Genomic DNA, 9,995 nt, shown 5'->3' with positions numbered 1-9,995 from the left:
CTGTTGTAAAAAGTGAAAACTGAACACTTAGCCAGTGGGATGAATTTTTAAGTGAACCAGTTGTTGAAATTATTGGAATTAACTGAGCCAAAGTGATTATGCATTCTTCATCTATTTAGTTAGCACTTTGTATCATTATATACAGTTTACAATACATGTATAACTTGTAGCTATAAACATTTCGTGCCATTAAAGCTCTCACAAAACTTCTTCTGTCAGCATATCGTTTTATGTCATGTGTGTTGCCTGGGAGTTCAGAGAGGAGGCCTTCTGTGTGCATAGAAGTTTTCCGCCATTGAGCTCCTTGAATACGAGGGTGCCGAGTTCACGGGGACGAATGCTCTTCCTGCCCTCCTGAGTTCCCTCCTCTTGGGGGGACCGTCACCACACAGGTGAAATTATTTATCAGAGATGTGTATAAGAAGTAGAAGGTACCAAAGCAATTTAGAACTTTTGTTCTGCCGGAGAGCATCAGGATATTATTCACAGAAGAGGTGATACATTGAAAGATGAGTGAGTGTTCAGTGCAAAAGAGAATCAAGAGCATGCCTATAAAGGAATGGCAGAAACTGACGTGTGAAAATCTATCCTAGGGACACCTGGGTGGCTCAGTCGGTTAAGCGTCCAGCTCTTGGCTTTGGCTCAGGTCATGATCTCACAGTGTCAGGAGTTCAAGCCCCACATCAGACCCTGCATTGACCGTGCAGGGCCTGCTTGGGATTCTCTCTCTCCATCTCTTTCTGCCCCTCCCTTGCTTGCTAGCTCTTGCTCAAAATAAATAAAAACAAACTTAAAAAAAATCGATTCTAGAAATAACAGGAAGTTCGTTGTGGCTGGAAAACGGGATGGGTAGAGAGGAAATTCAAAGTATAGTTTAGTGCTGAACCAAACAGATTTATATGCTCTTCTGGGAGTTGAACTCATGTGTCTAGTCGATGGGATACCTTTGAAGGGTTAAATGCAGGGAAATGATTGAAGACTGAAGTTTTGGATGGTCACGAAAACGTGAGGAGAGGAGTACCAGAGGCCAGAAGATCAGTTGATTCTCTAGGTAAGGAATAGGGCCTGCCCTGGGTAACCCCCAGGATGGGAAGGGTGGGCCAGGGTGCGTACGAAGATCTGAGAGAAACCTGAAGTCCATGGTGAGAAGACTTAGAGAGGAAGAAGGCATATGTGTCTCCCCTTCTCTACCATTTTTTTGGTTTTTTTTTGTTGTTGTTTGTTTTTTGCTCTGAATATCTGTTGGTGCCATTAACTGAGAAAGTGAGGACAGGAGGAGGAATTGGGGGGGGGGGTAGGGGAGAAAGAGGACTCGGCTTTGAATACATTGAACCTGGTTGGAACCTAACCTAGCACTAGAACTCAGGAGAAAGGTCTGGAATGGAAACGAAATACACTGAGACACACGCATATGTGTGTTATGTACTTACCACTTGCAGATTTGACCATGAGGAAAGGAGAAAGCAGTGAAGTCCAACATTTGAAGATTGAGCAGAAGAGAAGCTCAAAAAGGTGACTGATGTAAATAGTAGGGTAGGAGAAGGCCTGCAGAAGGGGAGGCGGGGGCCAATCCTGTCAAGAGTTCATGGTTAAGGAAGTGATGAGAATCTTTTGATTTTGGCAGTTGAGTCACTGCTGGGCCTTCCAAGAGCATTTTCTGTAGGAGCAAAAGAGAGGTCTCAGATGAGATCGCATGGGGTCAGTGAAAGCCTAGCGAGTAAGGAAGTGGTGCTGGCTTTTCTCGGTGAGTCTGGAGATGAAGAAAGGGGAAGATTTCTAAGAGGAGACAAGCTGATACGATTGTCTCTGCAGGTCAGGTATAGAGGTGGGAGTAGGTTTGTAGGCTAAGGAAAGAGCACAAAGTGCAATATTAAAGACACGGGGGAGAGAGAGATGCTGGAGCCAGACCCCGAAGGCAGTAAGTGGGATTACATTAAGGACTCAGAGGGGAGATTAACCTTGGAAAGGGGGAGAAGGACTTTCGGAGCCATTGAAAGTTTACAAACCCGAACATCCATGAGAGGAAGTGGAGAGGCAGGTGAGAAAGGGTCAGGAGAGGTCTGTTAGGAGCAAAAGAGTGACAAGTTGGGGAAATCCACGTCTGATGGACTCTGTTGTCTCCATAAAGACACACATGGTGTAGATGCTGAGCGGGGGTGGGGCTGTTCTCCATCAGTATCTCCTGATCTGAAAGGAGACCAGAACTGAATCTGGGATTCTTGAACCCCTATAGTTGACCCTGCCATTATTCTCCGGCATAACCAAACGCATCAGTCCCATCGACCCAGACTAGGCTTCCCCCTTTTCAGCCTAGTCGATGCTTTTGAGCTTCAGCGGTCTTAGATTGGACTAAATGATCTCTTGGGACCTTTTAATTCTCTCATTGCTATTAGTAAGTGACAGTTCATTCTAAAAAGCAGGGTTGAGAATGGCCGAGTTAGGTATAGACATGGAATCTTAGAACTGATACTTTATATTTGGTAGTGGAACAAGAATGTGTTTGCCTATTCTAAATATCTCTTTTATGCCTCTTGGTAAATGGACCAAGATAACCACAATTCAGGGGGGAAAAAAGCTATGAATTCTAGGTTTAGGTGATGAAGATTCCAAATCACAAGTGTTTAATCTTCAATAAGGTTAAAGTAGTAAGTAGTAAGCCCCATTTGTGACATTTTAACTTCCATGTGTTGTAGCCCTGGAATGATTTATTGTATCTCTGCCTCACAAGGGGTCGAAGTTCAAAGTATTAACCACTTTTTTAGACCAATTATAAAATTTAGTGAAATCTTTATTCAGAGTGTAGAGAACAGTTTGTAAAGATTGCCATGTCCTCTGCTTCGTTTATTATTTCTTCAGAATGGTAGAAATACAAATACAAAGGTCATGAAATTAGCCAGTGTATGAATTTAAATCAAGGGAAAACAGTTTTCAAAAAGGTTTTATTTCTGCAGCCAAGAAGACCGAGCTCATCAGAAGTTAATAGATGATAGCCAGTTTTATGAGTAACTGAAAAGAGCATTTGGGTGTGTTTCAGGGGGTTTTGAATAAGTGCTAATGGGTGGTTAAGCTGCTGATCAATTCTTAGACTTTGAAATGCAAATCTGAAGTTTGCCCAAGTGGAATGGGGTTGGAAACTTAGGGTGAAGGAAGGACTACAAATCATATTGAAATTATTTGGTTAGCACTTAGTAAAAGATATGCCTCCTCTGCAGTTTGTATCATTTTTTGAAATGCTCAGGGAAGGAGAACTGAAAGCTTTATTTCCTCAACCTCCGTGAATCCCCCCCCCCCCCCCCCATTGAAGCAATGTTCTGCCTTCTACTTCCCGCTCCCAGGGCGAGGACTGAAAAATTGTGGATATATGTAATCAAAGGAAACAAATGATGTTTGTTTGTTTTTTTTTTTTAAGTGTTCCCAAAGTGAGTCTGCTTCACAGCCAAGGGGTGTCCATCACTGACCCACAAGTATGTGGCAGTGGTGCCCGCAGTTACAATGCAGCCAGGTATGTGCTGGGCTCCAGACCCTTCTGTCTGACTTACCCGTTCCACACGGCCATTTCGAGTTTCCCGTGTCCCGAACTGGTCTTCCCCTCCTTCCTTCCATGCACCCCTCTTCTCGTGTCGTCTGTCTGTGAATAGCACAAGTATCCCTTCAGGTGCCCAAAGCAGACACTTGCCAGCCGCCCACCCCCAACGCGTGCATCCCGTCAGCAGGCCTGTTCACTCCACCTTTGAAACATCTCCCCTCCACCTGCTTCCTCCCACCTTCCGCTGCCTTAATCCCAGCCACCGCCTACCTTTGTTGGGTCACTACGGGAGCTTCCCAGCTGGTCTCTAGGTCTCTACCGCTCTGTACTTTCAGCAGCCACAGTAACTGTTCTAAACTTCGAATCTGGTCGTATCACTGTCACTTGAAACCATTAAATGCTTCCCCGTCGTCCTGAGGACAAAGTTCCTAAAGCTGCTGCCAGGCCCTCCCTCATCGGGCCCTGCTCTTCTCCGCCCCCCGCCCTCCTCCCCACGGTTGTCCTCCTCACGCCCTCCCCCACTGATGAACCTGTCTTCACCCTCATCTAGCACACGGCCTCTGTAAGTGCTGTTCGGGCTCTGCCAGGGCTGTCCCTTCCCCCACCCCTCATCCTCCACTTCCCAGGGCTCCGCTCCCGGTTCACTTCCTCTGGGAAACCTTCTTGACAACCATCGCACACGCCCCCACACCCAGCTGGCTTAGGTGCCTCTCCTGTAATCGCCCAGAGCATCTGGCATTTGCCCTGAATCCTGAGTCGTTTCCACTTGCCTGTCTTCCACATAGACTGTGAGGTCCCTCTCCCACCATCCCAGAACTGACCCACTGCTTGCCATATGATGCCTGCTCACAATATTGAAAATTACGGAATTTTATTTGCAACACACACACACACACAACCAAACAAACTAGTTTGGGGCTAGTTTTCTTTTTTTTTTTTTCTTTTAATTTACCTGAAGTGGAATAGCAAGATAGAGCATTTTGAAATAACCCAGGATGTCAGGAAGGACTGCACGCTTAGGTTGTGTAGAATGGCACCAGATTTTTGAAGGTTCATTTTTGAGACAGAAGAGGAAAATGTTTAAGAAGCACTGAAGGAAAGGGGGCCCCCTGGGTGGCTCAGCTGGTTAAGCGTCTGACTCCGCATTTTGGCTCCCGTCATGATCTCACGGTTGTTGGTTGTGGGATCGAGCCCTGCTTGGGATTCTGTCTCTCTCTCCCTCTGCCCCTCTCTACCCCACCCCCTCAAAAACAAATAGACATTAAAAAAAAAGAAACAGGGCGCCTGGGTGGCGCAGTCGGTTAAGTGTCCGACTTCAGCCAGGTCACGATCTCGCGGTCCGTGAGTTCGAGCCCCGCGTCGGGCTCTGGGCTGATGGCTCAGAGCCTGGAGCCTGTTTCCGATTCTGTGTCTCCCTCTCTCTCTCTCTGCCCCTCCCCCGTTCATGCTCTGTCTCTCTCTGTTCCAAAAATAAATAAATGTTGAAAAAAAATTAAAAAAAAAAGAAACAAAGACAGAAACACTTAAGGAAAAGAATGGAGTGCTTGGAAACCTGACATCTCTTCAAGTGACACAGATCATACTGATTGGCTCCTTAAGATTCTGGTTAAACCGAGAATCTTCCTTCACCCTAGCTCGGTGTCCCGTGTGTTTTGTACTAGAATCGTCACATACGAAAGCAGCTCTGGGTGGCCATTTGTTTTAATAATGGGATTAGGGGCACTGCAGGCTTTGCATGACACGAAACATGGAACTGACTGATTCATTCTTGCCATGTAACCTTGTTTATGGGGTGGGATTGGATTAAATGGCTTGAAATGAGATGGCTGGACATCAGGTGTTTGGACGAAAATTCAGCCTACGGAGAAAGGTGGGGCGAGTTTCCTACAAGTTATCTCCGCTGCCTGTGAGAAAAACTCCATCTGTTAAGGATTTTTTGTTTGTTTGTTTTTGCTGAGCATCGCGGTGGCTGTTGGTTAATAGAGTCCCGTAGGTAATTTTATTGCGGAAGGAACCAGGGTTCAGAGGTGTTAAATAATTAGCCCGTATCCCACCATTAATGAATGACCGAGCCAAGATGCCATTTCAAAGAAAAATCACTTTCCAGGGCCCCAGGCTCTCTTTAGATCAAGCATCTGGGATGACTTAGTTTTCTCAAAATAATTCTGAAATACTAATTTATATCCTGAAAAATCACAGCTTCTAACCAAAACATTAGACTTCTGCAAAAATTCATACACTTGAAAGAAACTTGTCAACGGTCGTACCAGCAGATGCGGGAACAGGATGGGATCAGGCACCGGGCAGTGCTGTCCCCACGACACATTTTGTTGACGTTTGGCAGCACCAGCGGCCCTTGTGCAGAGGAGGATTCTGAGCTTCAGGCTCCCCATCTGGGCATCACTAGGTTCAGGATCAGGAGTAAACCCGAAAAAGGAAATTCCTACACAACTTAACCGTTTCTGAAAGCTCATCTCCGTATCACCTGTGCTCTTACAAATGCTATCATGTTCCTGCCAAAGAATCCATGTTTGGGGGGATGTAGCTCAGGGTGAGAATAGCACGACAGACCGTCAGTATCACTGGTTTCTCAAACGCTGCTGTGCTTGCTGTATGATTGAATAAACCAGATCGATGTTTGGGGGGAAGGGAGGGGAGGGAGGGAGGGAGGAGAAGAAGAGAAAGGAAATACGGAAACGCCAAGGGAGTGCTAAGCGCCAGATGGGGGCTTCAGAGCCCTTAACATTCTCTCATTTGAACCTCACAACAATCCATTCGTGGTAGTGGCTCTTTCGGTTTCACAGAAGAGAAAACCTAGGTTCAGTGAATGAACCAGGTCTCTGCCCTGCATTCTTTGTCAAAGAACGGCTCCTGAATCCCTTTGGGTTTTGGTCTATAGCTAGGTGACACTTGCCTCCGAGTGAACTGTCCCTCACATAACGCACGCTCCCTGGTTACTGGGCCAAGTCTGTTCTTTGGTGGATGTGACCTTTTTCCCCCGGGAAAAGAAATCATACGGTATGCCGTGGGTGCCGTCTTTAAGGAACTTTCAATATCAACCGATGCAGTGTTTTCCAAACTGGTTTAATATTTGTTACCTTTGCCATTTAAATGTAAGGAGGATGGGAGTTTTAAAAATTAATCTGTTTCGGGGTCCCTCCGTGGCTCAGTCGGTGAAGCGTCCAACTCTTGGTTTCAGCTCAGGTCATGATCTCATGGTTCGTGAGCTCGAGCCCTGTGTCGTACTCTGTGCCTGTTTGGGAGTATCTCTGTCCCTCTCTCTCTGCTTCTCCTCTCTCTCCCTCTCTCTGTCTTTCTCAAAATAAATTAATTTTGAAAAATATAAAAGCCTCTGAGGACAGGACTTAAAAAAAATTATTCTGTGTAAGAATAAGGGATCCTTAGTCCACAGAGGCACATATGACCCTCTGTTTCAGGCATTCTTTAAAACCAGTAAACATTCATTGTCTACATGCGACATGCCAGAGACTCTTCTGGAACAACAGATTTATAGCTGTTGTATTAGCTCCGACTAGTAGATTCTGGTGTAGTCTCAGTCTGGTGCACATGGTGTTGATTACAAGTGACAAAGCGTTGAGAAGACTGGAGAGCCACCCCCACAGAACTGGTGGTAACCGCTGAGCACAAGGGGCAGTGTTTTTAAGTTCTAGTCCCATGATCTCAGTTGGTAGCCACTGCTGCTGCCATCGCAAAAGCCGCTTCTGCCCCAGAAGCCACCACACCACTTCTTCCGTCTGAAGGAGAGAAGTGAGTTCCCCTTTCCGTCTACATTATCAGTTCCTGTGCCAAAATCCTTTAAGGATGTGCCCACTGGGGGAGTGTTTGTGTCCAACCCCCAGGAGGGGCTGGGAAACTGAGCGAGTGGTGCGGTGGATGGTCTTTTGCGCGCCTGTCCCCTTCCACCGAGATTCATAAAGCGGTTGATTGTTCCAACCTAGAAAGATCAGGTGCAGCGTCCCCACAAGGAAAGACAAATGTCATCTACAACTGAACAGAACAGACCTCACAGATGTGGAACTTTCCGTCTAGCAGGAAGAGTGAACGGGTAAAGAATTGCACAATTTAAAAAAAAATTTTTTTTTAACATTTATTTTTGAGAGACAGAGACAGAGCATGAGCAGGGGAGGGGCAGAGAGAGAGAAGGAGACACAGAATCTGAAACAGGCTGCAGGCTCTGAGCAAGCTGTCAGCCCAGAGCCTGATGCGGGGCTCGAACCCACAAACTGTGAGATCATGACCTGAGCCGAAGTCGGACGCTCAACCGACTGAGCCACCCAGGCGCCCCTGGAATTGCACAAATTATTATGATAAGTGTTGAGAAGTAAAGAACACTTTGAAAACCTGTCACCCGGGGACTTGGACAAATGGGACTTGGAGCCGAGGGGGTAGCCTTAGAACACGCCCTGGATGCCGAGCTGCAGCCACTGGGGGAAATGGCAGAGAAGGACAGTTCTGGGCAGAGGAAGCAGCATACGCTATTAAGGTAAAAGAACACGTGTGAGTAACTGGCAGAAGGTCAGTGATGAGACAGGTCAAGCAGAGAGGCGGACAGCAAACAGGCGGGACCTCGGAGGCCAAGCTTCTGACAGTGGCTGTCATTCCAAGAGCTTGGGGAAGAGACGGATTTCAAGCAGAGGACCAACAGGCATAGATTTGCATTATTAAAAGACCACCCTTTCAAGCTTAGAGAATGAATCTGAGAAGAACAGGAATGGATGTGGGATGACTGGTGAGGATGAAGAGGTTATCATGGTTTAAAACTAAATTTGTTGTCGTGGAGCGTGGGGAAGAAGTTTAGGAATTTCCTGAGCTTGCACCAATGGGTTAACAAGACTTAGAGCAGAAAGTGGCCAAAGGGCGAAAAGCGCCCCCAGTGTGCAACGAAGCGTAGATTGGGAAGCCACAGGACCAAAACCTCCTAGAATAGGTAAACAGGTAAACAGGACCAAAGACCACTGGAGCAGGGTGAAATTGCCCGGAGCTGATTAGCAAAAAAAGTGCCTTGTTGATCCTGAGGTAGCATGCTCTGTCTTATCCCCTAGGCAAGTTAGGATAAATGGACACAGCCCCTGGTGCCTGCCGCAAACAGCCATCTGCTCAGTGCCGGATTTTGTACTGCATTGACCCAAACCCCTAACCCCGAAAATCTTTGAAACCGCTTTTCTCTCACACGCGAGTTAATGATCACTGTTTCATTGTCTCTTTCGGCACGTCCATCACGTTTGTAAGTCTTCTGATCCTAATAAATACGGAGCAAGGACCCTTACTCAGGGCCCTGGTCTCCTGGACATTAGCCTCTCCCGTATTCAATTTTTTTTTTTTAACGTTTATTTATTTTTGGGACAGAGAGAGACGGAGCATGAACGGGGGAGGGGCAGAGAGAGAGGGAGACACAGAATCGGAAACAGGCTCCAGGCTCTGAGCCATCAGCCCAGAGCCCGACGTGGGGCGCCTCTCCCGTATTCAATTCTGCGGCTTCTTTCTCGCTGGACAAGAGAGAATTCTAGACTCAAAGTCTGTGACAGTGGAGATGGGGCAAAAAAATAGATACGAGAAAAATCCAGAAAGTAAGATCAGTAGGATGATTGGTGAAAAGGTTATTTCGACGCTGCTACTGGATGATGGCTCCGTGTCCCCAAGGACAACCAGCCCAGTGGTCCCGAGGGATCAAGGGTTCATCAGAGAGCCTAGTACGGGAGTGTCGTCTATCACCGGAACCCCAAGGAAGGAGCTGGACTGCAGATGCAGATTTTGGTCTCAATCAGCACAATGGTAGTCAAAGAAGGCATAGCATGGATGATAGAGTCCAGGGGAGAGAGTGAGGAGAAGAAAGAAGTCCAGGAGGAGTTCCAAGGGCCTGCAGCACCGACAGATTTGGATAGAGGGGAAGCTAAGAGGAGGTTAAAGAGGCAGATTAAGAAACTGGAAGGAAAACCGGGCCATGGGACTGGGGAGAAGAGCGGTTTTATACAGCCGCCACGCCAACTGCTTCAGGATCGGTTTAAAGGAGGGGCTGGACAGCAGTTGCTGGCTTCGTCACTGATGCGAACCACAGACTGGAAGATTGCCGGGGACAGGGCTAGACCAGAGTGCTTTGCCAAGTGAGAAGAGGAAGAAAGAGCCCTTTCTGGAAAATGTGCCACGAAGGACAAGAAAGTGATAGGATGGTAACAGGGGCTAAGGCTTGGGGGAGGATTTTTCTTTTTTTGAGATGGAACAGATTTGAACATATTTAAATACTTACGGAAAGGATCTGGTAGAAAGAGAAGTTGGAGATGAGGACGAGGGATGAAAGGGGCCAGGATTTTGTTCTGTTTTCTTTTTGAAAGAAAGAAAGTTTTATGACAAAGCCCCCTCAAGATTTCTCGCTCATACCTCAGTCTCCAAGACCCTGATTGCTCCAAAAATAAGGCCAATGAATAGTGCCTGCCGGGGCGCAGGTGTTCTG

Source organism: Prionailurus bengalensis, chromosome B1 (assembly GCF_016509475.1).
Source record: "Prionailurus bengalensis isolate Pbe53 chromosome B1, Fcat_Pben_1.1_paternal_pri, whole genome shotgun sequence".
NCBI lineage: Eukaryota > Metazoa > Chordata > Mammalia > Carnivora > Felidae > Prionailurus > Prionailurus bengalensis.
The sequence above is the reverse complement of the archived record's forward strand: the minus strand, read 5'-3'. Positions refer to the sequence as shown.